General features: G+C 43.3%; 1 protein-coding gene and 1 pseudogene across 7 annotated transcripts in view; both read right to left on the reverse strand.

Annotated features, from left to right (window-relative positions):
* Positions 1–14,510, reverse strand: part of PPHLN1 (periphilin 1) — a 140,739-nt gene extending 126,229 nt beyond the window's left edge. For all 7 annotated transcript variants that reach the window (XM_073328028.1, XM_073328026.1, XM_073328025.1 and 4 more), the window contains exon 1: positions 14,408–14,510. The gene's annotated coding sequence lies outside the window, so the exon portion shown is untranslated. The remainder of the gene's footprint in view (positions 1–14,407) is intronic.
* On the reverse strand, positions 8,356–9,863 carry LOC140910124 (histone H4-like; annotated as a pseudogene).
* Positions 14,511–14,512: the final 2 nt, after the last annotated feature.

A 14,512-nucleotide genomic window follows, 5' to 3' on the forward strand; every position in this document is an offset into this window, starting at 1 on the left:
TACCACTTTACGTAATATGTCACAGTTATTCTCATTGCAGCCGAAATCAAGATTTAATGTACAGATACAAAATTACAAAGTTTTTTGGAGAGATGCTTTATTAAAGAATCAGGTAATTATCAGACATCCAGCAACACTGCAGACTGCTCCCACCCTTGTGCCAAGGTTAGATGAGTACGCACTCACATCGATTAATTAGATAAGTATGTGTTGATACTTCTTTTGTAAGGGTTGATCAACGAGACGCGCTGAGTGCTGTGATTACGGAAAAGGGTGCCGCAAATGCAACATTTAAGATATCACAAACAGATATATTGCAAAAAAAATAATGTTTTTGTTTACTGATATATTAAGATATCGCAAGAGATATTAACCACTTAAGCTCATTTCTCACATGGGCTCCCGTTACTGGTAAATTTGTACATGCTCCCTTATCACTCCGGTGGACTTATTTTATAGGTCATCTGTTCAACGGTCTTTTGGTAGCGTTGTTTTTCGTTTTAAACTTACTGAAAAAGTCACGTGCAGCAGGCAGAAAAATATACAGTAAACATTTCTGCATAAATTAGGAGTGATTTTTTTGATATATCCAGAGTGATTGGAAAATGTCCAACACAACTTTGGGGGTGAATCATTAGGTTATTTTAAGAAAAAAACGTTTCTGTGAACACGTGTCCTAAAATTCTTCCTAAGAGAGCTACAGTCCCTTCAAGGAGGTGATGAAAAGTTAATTTCTGATTAATATCTCAAAAACACTTTAATATAAAGTAATGAAATTATGTCTGTATCTTAGCGTTAGTATGTGTTACCATATTACATTATCCAAAATTATTTAAACCATAGGTGTCCCAAACTGGCGGTTGGTCATTTTTATTTCATATTTCAAGAAACGCTTGTCGTCAACTGCCGCTGGCTAGGAATGGTAATATTATGTTCCATAATAAGTTAATAATTTTTGGTTATTATTATTACGTTTAAAATGTATGGTTCCAAAGTTGAAAAATAAGTAATAAGTAAAATTGTTTGTATCACTCTAAGCATCTAAGCAGATTAAAATTTTTAAACAGTTTTCTCGGAAATGGTTAATTATACAAAATAAATTCAGAGTACCATTTTAATATATGTTTTAGCATTAAATCATATTCCAGGGTCGTACCTGTTAAATAGTCGAAAATTTAAAATTTATTAAATAAAATTGGCCCAGTCCCTCCAGTTCACGATGCCTGTAGTTTAAATAATTTTATTTAAATGATGTTGTGTGATAGAACATTGGAAATAAACTTTAACAGGAAAGCGGATTCAAATTGCAAGCACAGTCCTTTTAGTAAAGAGAGCAAATTTTCAGAAATGTGTTTTTCCTTCATCAGGCTGGAAACGTTATACAAGATAGAGCAAATAACAGGTCCTATCTTGTATAATCTATTCAGGCTGATGAAGCAAAAACATATTTCCAAAAATTTGCTCTCTTTACTAAAAGGACTGTGCTTGCAATTTGAATCCGCTTTCCTGTTAAAGTTTATTTTCAACCTTGTAACATGAAGCCTCGTTAATTGCCAACAATTAATATTGTAGAACAACAATAGCACATACTAACGTTAAGGCACATACCAAATTTCATTGATTTATCTATATTAAAGCGTTTGAGATATTAATTAAAAAACTTGGAAAATATTTCGAATATTTTTACAGCAAAGTTTCATAAGAAAAACTAACTTGCAGTTTATAAATAAAAATTTATATTATGTATATTAAAAATACTTCTTACTTCATTAAAACTGCAAGAAACATGTTAAAATATTAAAATATACTTTAATAATAGTTTTGTGTAAAAAGAAAATGCGATTATTTTTATTCAGAAAATCCAAAATAAATTTGAAGTACCTTAAGTGGTTAAGATATCACAAGCAGGTACATTATAAAAAAAATAATGCTTTTGTTCATTGCTTTTCAAAGATCTTAACAAGAAACATATGTATGCGGTAGCAGCACACGAAGATTTAGCCATGGCGTCAACAAAAACAATCAAATCTGCCCCCCCATGATTGATAGCCTATTTACGGAAAAGGATCTCAACAACGTCTTTACTTTTGAATTTGAAAAGCCCAAATTTTGGCTTTTGGGAAAAGCAAAGAAGAAATCAGCAACGTGCAAGTTGGAAAAGGAAGTGAATGGCGACCTCAAACCAAGTAACTTCAAGACAAGTGAAGCAAGTGCCATGAAAAGTTTCAACCTATATAAAACATAACCATCTTGAAAACTCTGGTTACAAAAAAGGACCAGGAAGATAAGGCAAAACAGAAAGCTGACGCAACTAAACGATGTTCATCTGGCTCTTTGAAAACTCCTGGAGAAAAGATTTTTTGTGGAGCTTCATCTGAAAAGAAACCCAAAATTGAGCAAACAAAACTTAACTCGTATTTGAAGTCCTCAAAGGTTACAGTCACCATCGATGCCAATACTTTCCGTGAAGGGCTGATGGAAATGGTTTGCTTGAGTTCATCACGGCTCACGACCTTCAAGCTAAAGAACAAAGGATTCCAAAAAATTGCAGGTGAAATGAGTTGGCAGCTTGGTGTTTTGACAGGGCACGATGCGATTCATCGTTTAGTTGTCAGCATAGCTGAGTCTGGTCACGAAGAGCTCAAGAAAGCTTTGGAGTAAAAATTGTGTTACCTGAAAATGGATGCGGCAACCCGTGGAAACAGAAATTTCCTTGAAATCAACGCTCAGTACTAGGAAGAAAAAGAAAAGATAAAAGTGTGGTAAAAACCTTAGACATAATCAATACTGAAGGGCATCACAATTCTTTGTACATGGAAAGTCAAGTAAAAGCTATTTTAGAAAAATTTGGGATCAGTGAAATGCAAATGCTCAGCATCTGCGTTGACAATTCAGCAAACACAACGTGTGCCGTCAAAAATTTCAATGAGGACAATGAAACCATTTCTACCTCTGAGAACAGGGATGTGGAAAGAACAAGCTATTTTGCCTGATGAAGGAACTAAGGGAATGGATGAAATCAAACTCAACTGCTGCTGGATGCTGCTGCGCAATGGGTTAATGACCCTAGCCTCATACTTCCAACATGGCTTCATGAGGACAACTCAAAAGTCCAGCTGATGACATGTGGTATTCACACTCTTCAGTTGGTAATCTGGGATGAACTGAACAAAGAACATGCGAAGAAATTTCTGGCAAAAATTCGACAAGTCGTCATCAAACTACGAACACCAAGTAACTCAATCACTGGATACTGTGACTCGCTGGGGTTCAACATTTGCGATGATTGATCGGCTTCTTGTTTTTCAATCTTACTGTGAACAAGTGCCTGCTGCTGGAACAAGAGAACTCAAGTTAACAAAAGCTGAATGGGACAAAGTGAAGAACCTGCGAGACCTCTTGGCAAAGTCAAACCAAACAACTGTGACTCTTCAAGCTGTTGATGTAACCCCGGGAGTTTTAATGAAGGAATAGCGAAAACTGTCAGAATTCTTGCAAGAAAACGGTGGACAAATTGCAGAAGGAATTCTATCCTCCATGCAGAAATGCGAAGAGAAGCTTTTTGACAATATTCATTTCCTTGCTGGAGTTTATGTTGACCCATGGTATCGGATTCTTCTTACCTTAAGGGAAATACCAAAGGCAAAGGAATGGCTCCTTGATATTGCTCAACAACTCAAAAAAAAAAATCTATTGTTACATTTGACCTCAGCAAAAGAGGTTGAAGAAAACAAAACAACAAAAGGAGTCAACAATCAAATCTGCGGTTTCGGAAAGTTCACATCCTTCAGAAATAGCAGGCTGTTCTCAAACTTCCGTCTCCGCTCTGAACTTGTTCAAGCGTCCATCCCTGAGATGTCTTCAATCATCAGAGGGAAATGGAGATAATTCAAGCACCAATTCTTCAGAAGATGATGCCTTCGAAAAGGAATTGGATAAACAAGACAGACATCAGCGAGTTTCTGCGATTCATAATTGTAATGAAGCATTATTAGAGAGAAACTTTCAGGAAGATTGTGAGGTGATGGAGTCTATTAGTAGGCTAAAAGTTAAGTCTGTTTTTGAGGCCATTCACAGCTACCCACACCGCATTCAGGATGCCTGTAGAATTGTTTCAAGCATGCCAACAACTCAAGCTCATGTAGAGCAACCGTTTTCGGCTTTAAAGTTAATTTTAAATGATTTGCGGCAGGCTATGAAAGACAACTTGATTGCTGCAATAATTTTTTACAGAATGAATTATGAATTATTCTAGTTTATATCATTGTTGATGACATTTAAATTGTTTTAAAAGTATGAATAAAAATAATGTTTTTTCAAAATTACAGTATGCATTTTTTTATTTAGTTAAAAATTAATTTGAATAGGAGCGTGGAGCGGAGTCGGAGCGGAGCTGGAGCAGTCATTATTGGTGCCAGAGCAGAGCTGGAGCAGAGCAATTCAAAAATTTGATTGCTCCAAATCCCTGGTTTTATTTATTATTAATATAAACAGAAAGGTTGTTGGTAGGTGTTAGTAATTAGTAGAACTTAGGCAGTTCTAATTATAACATCCTTGTGCAGCGGAGACACTGCTCTGGCCAGGTAACAAGACACAAGATGGGTGAGGTAATATCTTTTATTGGATCAACTTCTGCTGATGAGACAGACAAGCTTTTGAGCTTATACAGAGCTCTTCTTCATGTCGGGGAAACATACTCGGGGCAAGTCTACACCACAAAATTAAGCTGACTTAAGTTACATCGACGCACAACCACTGCAGTTTTATCAGCTTTAAACATACACACTATGGTCCTTGTGTTGGCGATATGCATCCTCACCAAGAGTGCTTGCACCAATTTAACGGATAGTGTGGGGAATTGCGGGATGGTTCTGAAAGGCAGCAACAATCAATGTAAGCAACACACTGGGCTTGGCGACACTTGCGAGTTAGAGTGCATTAAAGCAGCCCCAGGCACCCTACTTCACTACCCGCCCATGCTGGCAAGGCACACAGAGCACTCTGACTCCACAGCTAGAGCACTCCTGGTACTCCACCTCGGCGAGAAGATTAACATTTGTTGCGCCTTGGCTGAAATGCCCACGTGTCAGTGTGAACGAGGTGTTGCATTACTGTGCTCTGATCAGCCTCTGGAAACGTCCCATAATCCCCTTAAGTCAAGTGGCCACTCCTCTCATGGTTTGGAATCGCACCAGGACCACAGATATGCCCTTTGAAAGCTCCATTTCTGACAGCCGGCATGCTTATCTGCTCCGAGACAAAGCAACCATTACTGTAGAATGCTGTGTGTGAGAGAGAGAGGGGCGAGGGAGAGGGGGTCTGCTGCTGTCTGAACTTACAAGACAGCATGCTGACATGTTCTCAGCCCCCTCAAAAACCCACTCTCTCTCCCCACACATACACACAACAAACTGCCTGTCACACTCCACCCACCCCACCCCCATTTGAAAAGCACATTGCAGCCACTTGCATGCTGGGATAGCTACCACAATGCACTGCTCTCTGTGGCCCTTGCAAGAGCTGCTAATGTGGCCACACCAGTGCGCTTGTGGCTGTCAGTGTGGACAGATTGTAGCGCTTTCCCTACTGCGCTCTACGAAGGCTGGTTTAACTCAAAGCACTCTACATCTGCAAGTGTAGCCATGCCTATTATCTGCACTGAGGGCTAGTCTATACTAGAAGTGGTACAGCGGCACCGCTGTAGCATATCTGGTGAAAACGCTCTCTGCCAACATGAGAGAGCTCTCCTGTTGACATAGCTCTGCCCACACTGGCACTTAGGTCAGTGTAACTTACATCACTCACGGGGTGGTTTATTCACATCCCTGAACGATATAAGTTATACCAACATAACCTGTAGTGTAGGGAAGCCCTGACACTGCATCGACTTAACTATGTCAACTTAAGCGCTACGCCTCTCGTGGAGGTGGAGTTATTAAGTTGGTGTAGTGGGTAAGTGAGTTGCATCTGTGGAAGCTACATTTTAGTGGAGAGGCTTACAGAATTAGGTCAGCATAAGCTGCCTTATGTTGACCTAACTTAGTAGTATAGACCAGACTTCAGAGTGTCACACCTAAAATACAAGGTGGAACATCTTATTTAGCATAAGTAATTAACACATATTTCAAGGGACCATTCAGGGTAAAGTGGCCCATTAACACCCCTCCAATCATAAGGGGGAAAAGGAGGGAAGAATGGGAGGTGGGGGGTGTCAGTGTCTTAGAGATTATTGTAATAACACATAAATCCAGTGTGTCTATTTAGTCTATGATTTTTAGTGTCTAGTAAAGTTATGAATTTAAGCTCCCTGGCTTGTCCTTTAAAAGTGTCATGAAAGATTCCTTTGAGGATGAGGACTGATAAGTCAGATATAATCACTTAGTGATCACGGCCACACCACCACTGCATGAGATACCACCAACAACCTCTTACATAGCACATTTCATCAGTAGATCTCAAGGACAGAAACATTATTCCCATTATACACATGGGGAAACAGAGGCAGAGAGAGGTGAAATGACTTAGGCAAAGTCACCCAGCAGGCCAGTCAAAAAGTCAGGACTAGGGCCGAGGTATTCTTAGCCCTGGTCCACACTGCGGGGGGTCGACCTAAGATATGCAACTTCAGCTACACGAATAGCGTACCTGAAGTTGGCGTATCTTAGGTCGACTTACCTGGCCACAAGGACAGCAGCGAGTCAACGGGGAGCATGTTCGGGGATCAATCACTACCCGCCGATCCGGCAGGTAGTGAAGACCTGCCCTGAGTCTCAGTCAACTGTTCACTACACCAGTCCACACAGCTGCTTTGTGATTTCCAAGCGTCACCACACTAGCCTCGCACACTGTGTTATAGTGGAATGGGGATAATGGTCATGCTTTGTAACGTTTGGAGTATGTAGCCGCTAATAAGACTAGTGAGAGAAAACTCAGATATGGTCTACATCCCAAGAACTTGACAGTTTTATTACAAAGTGGGTACAGTAACTAAGTATGTGAAAGAAGCCTGGGATATGTCTGTCTCCTCCCTCATAACATATACAACCCCACCCCATCACTGCCAGTTCACCTTCCCCTTCCCATCCCATATAGCCACTAGCACTTTAGAAGCCAGGGGTGTACAAAAAAAACATTAATAGAATCTGTAAACTTCAAGAAAAGTGGTTTTTTAGGGTTTTTTTTTTTTTTTTGGAGGGAGAGAGCTGTATCTCAGGAACCTTTTGCTCAAATGAATCATAGAATCATAGAATATCAGGGTTGGAAGGGACCCCAGAAGGTCATCTAGTCCAACCCCCTGCTCAAAGCAGGACCAATTCCCAGTTAAATCATCCCAGCCAGGGCTTTGTCAAGCCTGACCTTAAAAACCTCTAAGGAAGGAGATTCTACCACCTCCCTAGGTAACACATTCCAGTGTTTCACCACCCTCTTAGTGAAAAAGTTTTTCCTAATATCCAATCTAAACCTCCCCCACTGCAACTTGAGACCATTACTCCTCGTTCTGTCATCTGCTACCATTGAGAACAGTCTAGAGCCATCCTCTTTGGAACCCCCTTTCAGGTAGTTGAAAGCAGCTATCAAATCCCCCCTCATTCTTCTCTTCTGCAGGCTAAACAATCCCAGTTCCCTCAGCCTCTCCTCATAACTCATGTGTTCCAGTCCCCTAATCATTTTTGTTGCCCTTCGCTGGACTCTCTCCAATTTATCCACATCCTTCTTGAAGTGTGGGGCCCAAAACTGGACACAGTTCTCCAGATGAGGCCTCACCAATGTCGAATAGAGGGGAACGATCACGTCCCTCGATCTGCTCGCTATGCCCCTACTTATACATCCCAAAATGCCATTGGCCTTCTTGGCAACAAGGGCACACTGCTGACTCATATCCAGCTTCTCGTCCACTGTCACCCCTAGGTCCTTTTCTGCAGAACTGCTGCCTAGCCATTCGGTCCCTAGTCTGTAGCTGTGCATTGGGTTCTACCGTCCTAAGTGCAGGACTCTGCACTTATCCTTATTGAACCTCATCAGATTCCTTTTGGCCCAATCTTCCAATTGGTCTAGGTCCTTCTGTATCCTATCCCTCCCCTCCAGCGTATCTACCACTCCTCCCAGTTTAGTATCATCCGCAAATTTGCTGAGAGTGCAATCCACACCATCCTCCAGATCATTTATGAAGATATTGAATAAAACCGGCCCCAGGACCGACCCTTGGGGCACTCCACTTGATACCGGCTGCCAACTAGACATGGAGCCATTGATCACTACCCGTTGAGCCCGACAATTTAGCCAGCTTTCTACCCACCTTATAGTGCATTCATCCAGCCCATACTTCCTTAACTTGCTGACAAGAATACTATGGGAGACCGTGTCAAAAGCTTTGCTAAAGTCAAGAAACAATACATCCACTGCTTTCCCTTCATCCACAGAACCAGTAATCTCATCATAAAAGGCGATTAGATTAGTCAGGCATGACCTTCCCTTGGTGAATCCATGCTGGCTGTTCCTGATCACTTTCCTCTCATGCAAGTGCTTCAGAATTGATTCTTTGAGGACCTGCTCCATGATTTTTCCAGGGACTGAGGTGAGGCTGACTGGCCTGTAGTTCCCAGGATCTTCCTTCTTCCCTTTTTTAAAGATTGGCACTACATTAGCCTTTTTCCAGTCATCCGGGACTTCCCCGGTTCGCCACGAGTTTTCAAAGATAATGGCCAGTGGCTCTGCAATCACAGCCGCCAATTCCTTCAGCACTCTCGGATGCAACTCGTCCGGCCCCATGGACTCGAAATTTGGTTCACTAAACCTATCCCGCTCCCCCAATGAGACATATCAAATTTCCAAGACAACCTGTACCCTTATACAGAATTTAGAGCACTAGAAGAATCCTCTTTTAAACAGAAAAAACTTCCTAATCTTAACATAGTAGACCTGGTGCTCCACTACAATACTGTATGATATTAATCATCAGTAAGGCTACAATTTTGTCAGAGTTCGCGGAAGTCACTAGTAATCTCAGTGGGTATTTCCATCCTTACCCCCCAGTGCTTGGGAAACATGTGACGTGCATCAAGTATGCTTGTTCTCAACTGCCCGGCCTCAGCTGTGTGGTTTTGATGCAAATGACCCTAAATCTGGATCACTAATATTACCCTCCTCCCTTGTGAGTAAGGCTACAAATCTGTCATGGAGGACACAGATTCCATGATTTTACAAGACTTCCATGACTTCTTGAAAACTCCAATAATTCAGCCCCAGGCAGCAGGGCTGGGGCTTCGGCTTCACTAAATCCATGATTTATCATTCATTGCCCATGTCCTGTCTGTGAATATTAATAAAAATACCTGTGCCAAAACCATAGCCTTACCCATGAGGCACACCAAATTTCAAGGCAATCCAAGTAACAGTACAGATTTTAGAGCACCCAGAAGAGTCAAGCTTTAAACAGAAAGTTGGCCTTAACCTTAACTCTAAGTTCTGTTTTCTTTGTTTTATTGACACTGTTTATTTTAGTCTCCATATCAATACAGAGTACAACCATGGCACTTTAGAGCATAGACCACATTCATGGCAGTGACAGACTTCAGCTTGGCATGCACCGTGTATGTGGCAGCATCTTGGATCACATTCTCAAAAAATACCTTCAGGACCACCCCCACCCGAGTCTCTTCGTATATGAAGCCCGAGATGCACTTCACATCTCCACAATGAGCCAAGTGGTGAACAGCTGGCTTCATAATGCCCTAAATGTTATCGCTCAGTACCTTTCCATTAAACTCGGCAACTCCTTTTCCAAGCCCCTTGCCTCTTTGGCCACACCCAAATACGTCCACTAAGTTTACAGACAAAGCGTTAACTATAGCATACCTGGCAGTTCAGTATAATATTGCAAGCTGTCAGTCAAGTCAAAGATTCTCTGAGTCTTACATGAAAGTGATCCAAAAGCAAAACAGACAGAATTTCTGAGAACATTTTATGAAAGATAAACGAAAGAGCAAAACTTGGTGATACCACAATACCCAGCGTTTTCAGAATGGTCAGTGATACCATCTGACTTTGTTTTACTTTTTTACATCATGATCCATAGGACTTGCCATACGGGATCAGATCCACAGCAATCTAGTCCACTATTCTCTCTCTGACTGACAATGGTCAGCACAAGAAGAAAGAAAAATCAGTTACCAAGAAATACCACAGAAATACCAAAGTAGGAAGATGAGGGGTAATCTGCCCCATCAAAGGTTTTTATCCTCATCTCTAATAGTTTGAGATTGGCTTATACCCAGAAGCCTGAGGTTTTATACCCCTTCCAATTTATAACAACTCTTGATATTCTTGTTATCCATATAAAAGTCTAACTCCTCTTTGAATCTTGCTAAATACTAAGGGTATGTCTACACTGGCAGAGCTACATCGCTGGCAGCTACAGTTCTGCTCAGAGAGCACTGAAGGGAAACCGCTGTACCATGTTCATACTGTCAGCTGCTTGCGCAATAGTGTTCACATTTGCGGCACTTGTAGCGGTATTTGGAGCAGTGCACTCTGGGAAGCTAACCCACAGAGCATCTCTTCCGCCACTAAGAGTTGTGGGAAGGCGTAGGGGGCCGCGGCGCATCCTGGGTCCTGTCCCAATGCCCCATGATGCATTGCTTTGCACCCCAGCAACCTCTGTGCTTCAGTCCACATTTGGTGCCATCTTTCAATGGTTTGTGTACTTCGTGCTCTGCTCTGCCTCCTTGGTCTGCAGGAATGGATCCCGCCCTGTTGACCAATATGCTGCTCGCTCTCACTAACACATCACAAAAAAGTGGCAGTGGAGTTATTCCTTAAACTACATATGCAAGAACAGTTCAACATTGATCTTGCCATGCGTAGTAGCTACGACACGAGATTGCTTGTTGCATTCACGGAGGTGACCAACCACAGTGTAATGCCACTTATGGGCTCGGGAAACAAGCACTGAGTGGTGGGATCACATCATCATGCATGTCTGGGGTGAGTAGCAGTGGCTGCAGAACTTTCGCATGAGGAAAGCCACATTCATTCGACTGTGTGATGAGCTCGGCCCAGCCCTGAGGTGCAAGGACACAAGAATGAGAGCTGCACTGTCGCTGGAGAACCGCGTGGTGATTGCACTGTGGAAGCTGGCTACTTCAGACTGCTACTGATTGGTTGCTAACCAGTTCAGAGTGGGAGAGTCGACTGTTGGACTCGTGTTGACGGAAGTGTACAGGGCCATTAATCGCATTCTGCTCCAAAAGACTGACTCTGGGCAATGTGTATGACATTGTGGATGGCTTTGCACAAATGGGTTTCCCTAACTGCAGAGGGGCAATAGATGGCACACACATTCCAATTCTGGCACCAGACCACCAAGCCGCTGAGTACATTAATCGGAAGGGATATTTCTCAATGGTTATCCAGGCGCTTGTGGATCACCCTGTGTGTTTCACAGACTGTCATAAATATAAAGGGAAGGGTAAACCCCTTTGAAATCCCTCCTGGCCAGGGGAAAGCTCCTCTCACCTGTAAAGGGTTAAGAAGCTAAAGGTAACCTCGCTGGCACCTGACCAAAATGACCAATGAGGAGACAAGATACCTTCAAAAGCTGGGAGGAGGGAGAGAAACAAAGGGTCTGTGTGTCTGTCTATATGCTGGTTTCTGCCAGGGATAGACCAGGAATGGAGTCTTAAAACTTTTAGTAAGTAATCTAGCTAGGTGTGTGTTAGATTATGATTTCTTTAAATGGCTGAGAAAAGAATTGTGCTGAATAGAATAACTATTTCTGTCTGTGTATCTTTTTTGTAACTAAAGTTTTGCCTAGAGGGGTTCTCTATGTTTTTGAATCTAATTACCCTGTAAGATATCTACCATCCTGATTTTACAGGGGGGATTTCTTTATTTCTATTTACTTCTATTTTTATTAAAAGTCTTCGTGTAAGAAAACTGAATGCTTTTTCATTGTTCTCAGATCCAAGGGTTTGGGTCTGTGGTCACCTATGCAAATTGGTGAGGCTTTTTATCCAACATTTCCCAGGAAAGGGGGGGGTGCAAGTGTTGGGAGGATTGTGCATTGTTCTTAAGATCCAAGGGTCTGGGTCTGTAGTCACCTAGGCAAATTGGTGAGGCTTTTTACCAAACCTTGTCCAGGAAGTGGGGTGCAAGGTTTTGGGAAGTATTTTGGGGGGAAGGACGCGTCCAAACAGCTCTTCCCCAGTAACCAGTATTAGTTTGGTGGTGGTAGCGGCCAGTCCAAGGACAACGGGTGGAATATTTTGTACCTTGGGAAAGTTTTGACCTAAGCTGGTAAAGATAAGCTTAGGAGGTTTTTCATGCAGGTCCCCACATCTGTACCCTAGAGTTCAGAGTGGGGGAGGAACCTTGACACAGACATTAGCACAGGCTGGTCCGGAAAGGTGCATGAGACACACATCTTTCGGAACATTGGCCTGTTCAGGAAACTGCAAGCAAGGACTTTCTTCATAGACCAAAAGATCATTGTAGGGGAAGTTGATATGCCCATCATTATCCAGGGAGACCCTGCCTACCCTTAAATGCTGTGGCTTATGAAGCCATACACAGGGCACCCTGACAGAAGCAAGGAGTGGTTCAACAACAGGCTGAGCAAGTGCAGAATGACTGTTGAGTGTGCTTTTAGCCATTTAAAAGCCAGCTGGCGCTGCCTCTGTGATTTAACAGATTTGTTAAAAAGTCCTGATCCTACAGTGCACCCAACATGAAAACGCACTAAAAGAGTATGTGCAGGGGTATGAGTGCACAGAGAAGTTTGTGGGTTTGGAGCCTTAGCTTCATCCTTACTCATTTTTAGTTATGACTTAATTGGAAAAAGTCATCTACACAAAGCCTGCTAAGGGTGAAGGTATATAACCAATAACCATGACAAAGGGAGCTGAAAATCTCAATACCTCTTTTGTCACATATCAGTTTTACATTCTTTTAGTTTACTAGTCAGAGATTACAAGGCCAGAAGGGACCTTGGTAACCATCTAGTCCAGTGGTCCCCAAACATTGTACCTCGCCCTACCCATTACCCATGTCTGCACTTCTCATCCCTGGAGCCAGGTCCCCATTGTTACTCCAAGGCCTCAATACAGCTCAAAATTCTTTGCGAGTTCTCCCCAACCTGGCAAAGGTCCAGCCACTCACCCTTCTCTCTACAAAGCTCCAGTTCTTTTGCATTTTTCAAATATTACTCAACAGCTCTTTAAGATAAAGAAATATCATTCATTTTACATATAGAAGTATGTAACACAGAAAAATCAAGGACAAAATTTGTGTCCACCTCCAAAAATTGTAGTTTAAGTCATCTGCACATAGGATGCCTGATGGCAGGCCAGAGTTAGAAGCCAGTTGTTCTGGGCCCCAGTCTGCTGCCTTAACCACAGATTAGCTATTTTCCTTCATGCAACATCCTTTCACATTCAGTAATTTCATCGTATTTAAATTATTTGCTAGACATATTAATGTGTATGTCCCACAGCACATTGCAGAGATGACTTTCTGATGGATTTTAGAAAGAACGTAAATTCAGTTTAAAACAAGACTTAGCTGCAATATTATACAAGACAAGAAATGCCATCACTTAGTTCCATAATTAGCCCTCCAAAGATAAGCAGCAAAGTTTGAACAGGAGACCTTCAGACCACCACAGACCTCTGTCACCTGGGGTGCTGTAACAATTTGTATAGAGGAGGGTGTAGAAAGCTATTAAACCAATCTGTAAATACTGTATATGACAGAAACCACTTCAAACCAGGGGGTACGGCCGCACCCCTAGTTCCAGCACCTATGTCTACCATTTGAGCTAGCAAATACTTCGCAAGCGGTTTCCCCAGCTGTTTGGTACCAACAGGAAGGCAGCGCTGGGAACACAGGTGCCTGGTCCTCTTTCCAGCCCTGGGGCAGAAGCAGGGGCTAGTGGTTAGAGCAGCGGTTACAGTCTGCCAAGCACCGCGCCTGGGTACCGACGCCTCAGGAGGCAGCGTGGTTACACGAAGGGTCTAACGTATGAGGCCTGGGTTCAGTCTCAGCTCTGCCCAAAGTGACCATCATCCGCCGCAGCCACATTATCCGTGGATCAGGCGTTGGGAGGCGCGGCCGCCCCGCGCTGGGGAGCGCGGTCAAGGGCGGGCCGCACTGACACCCCGGCCGTCAGGAGAAGGGAGGGGAGCTCGTGCGCTGCCTGCTCGGCGTGCTGCGAGCAAGCGGCTGCCGCGCTCCGGCCATCACAAGGGCAACGCAGGCTCGTCGGGAGCCGGGGCAGCTCTGGGTCGGAGCGGGGGCTCAAGCGGCTGCCGTTCGCCCCGGGGCGTGGGTCCCTCACGGGGCTGTGCACGCGGGAGCAGAAAAACCGGAAACGACCCACTCAACCGCCCGTGGCACCGCCTCGCGCACTTACCCCCCACGCGCCGGCTCGTGGTGTTTCTGCCCTGAAGCGACAGCGGGCCCGGTTCGTGGTCCTAGGCCACTTCCGGCGCTTTTCGTGATGTAACCGGCAATACCC

Source organism: Lepidochelys kempii, chromosome 1 (genome assembly GCF_965140265.1).
Source record: "Lepidochelys kempii isolate rLepKem1 chromosome 1, rLepKem1.hap2, whole genome shotgun sequence".
Lineage (NCBI taxonomy): Eukaryota > Metazoa > Chordata > Testudines > Cheloniidae > Lepidochelys > Lepidochelys kempii.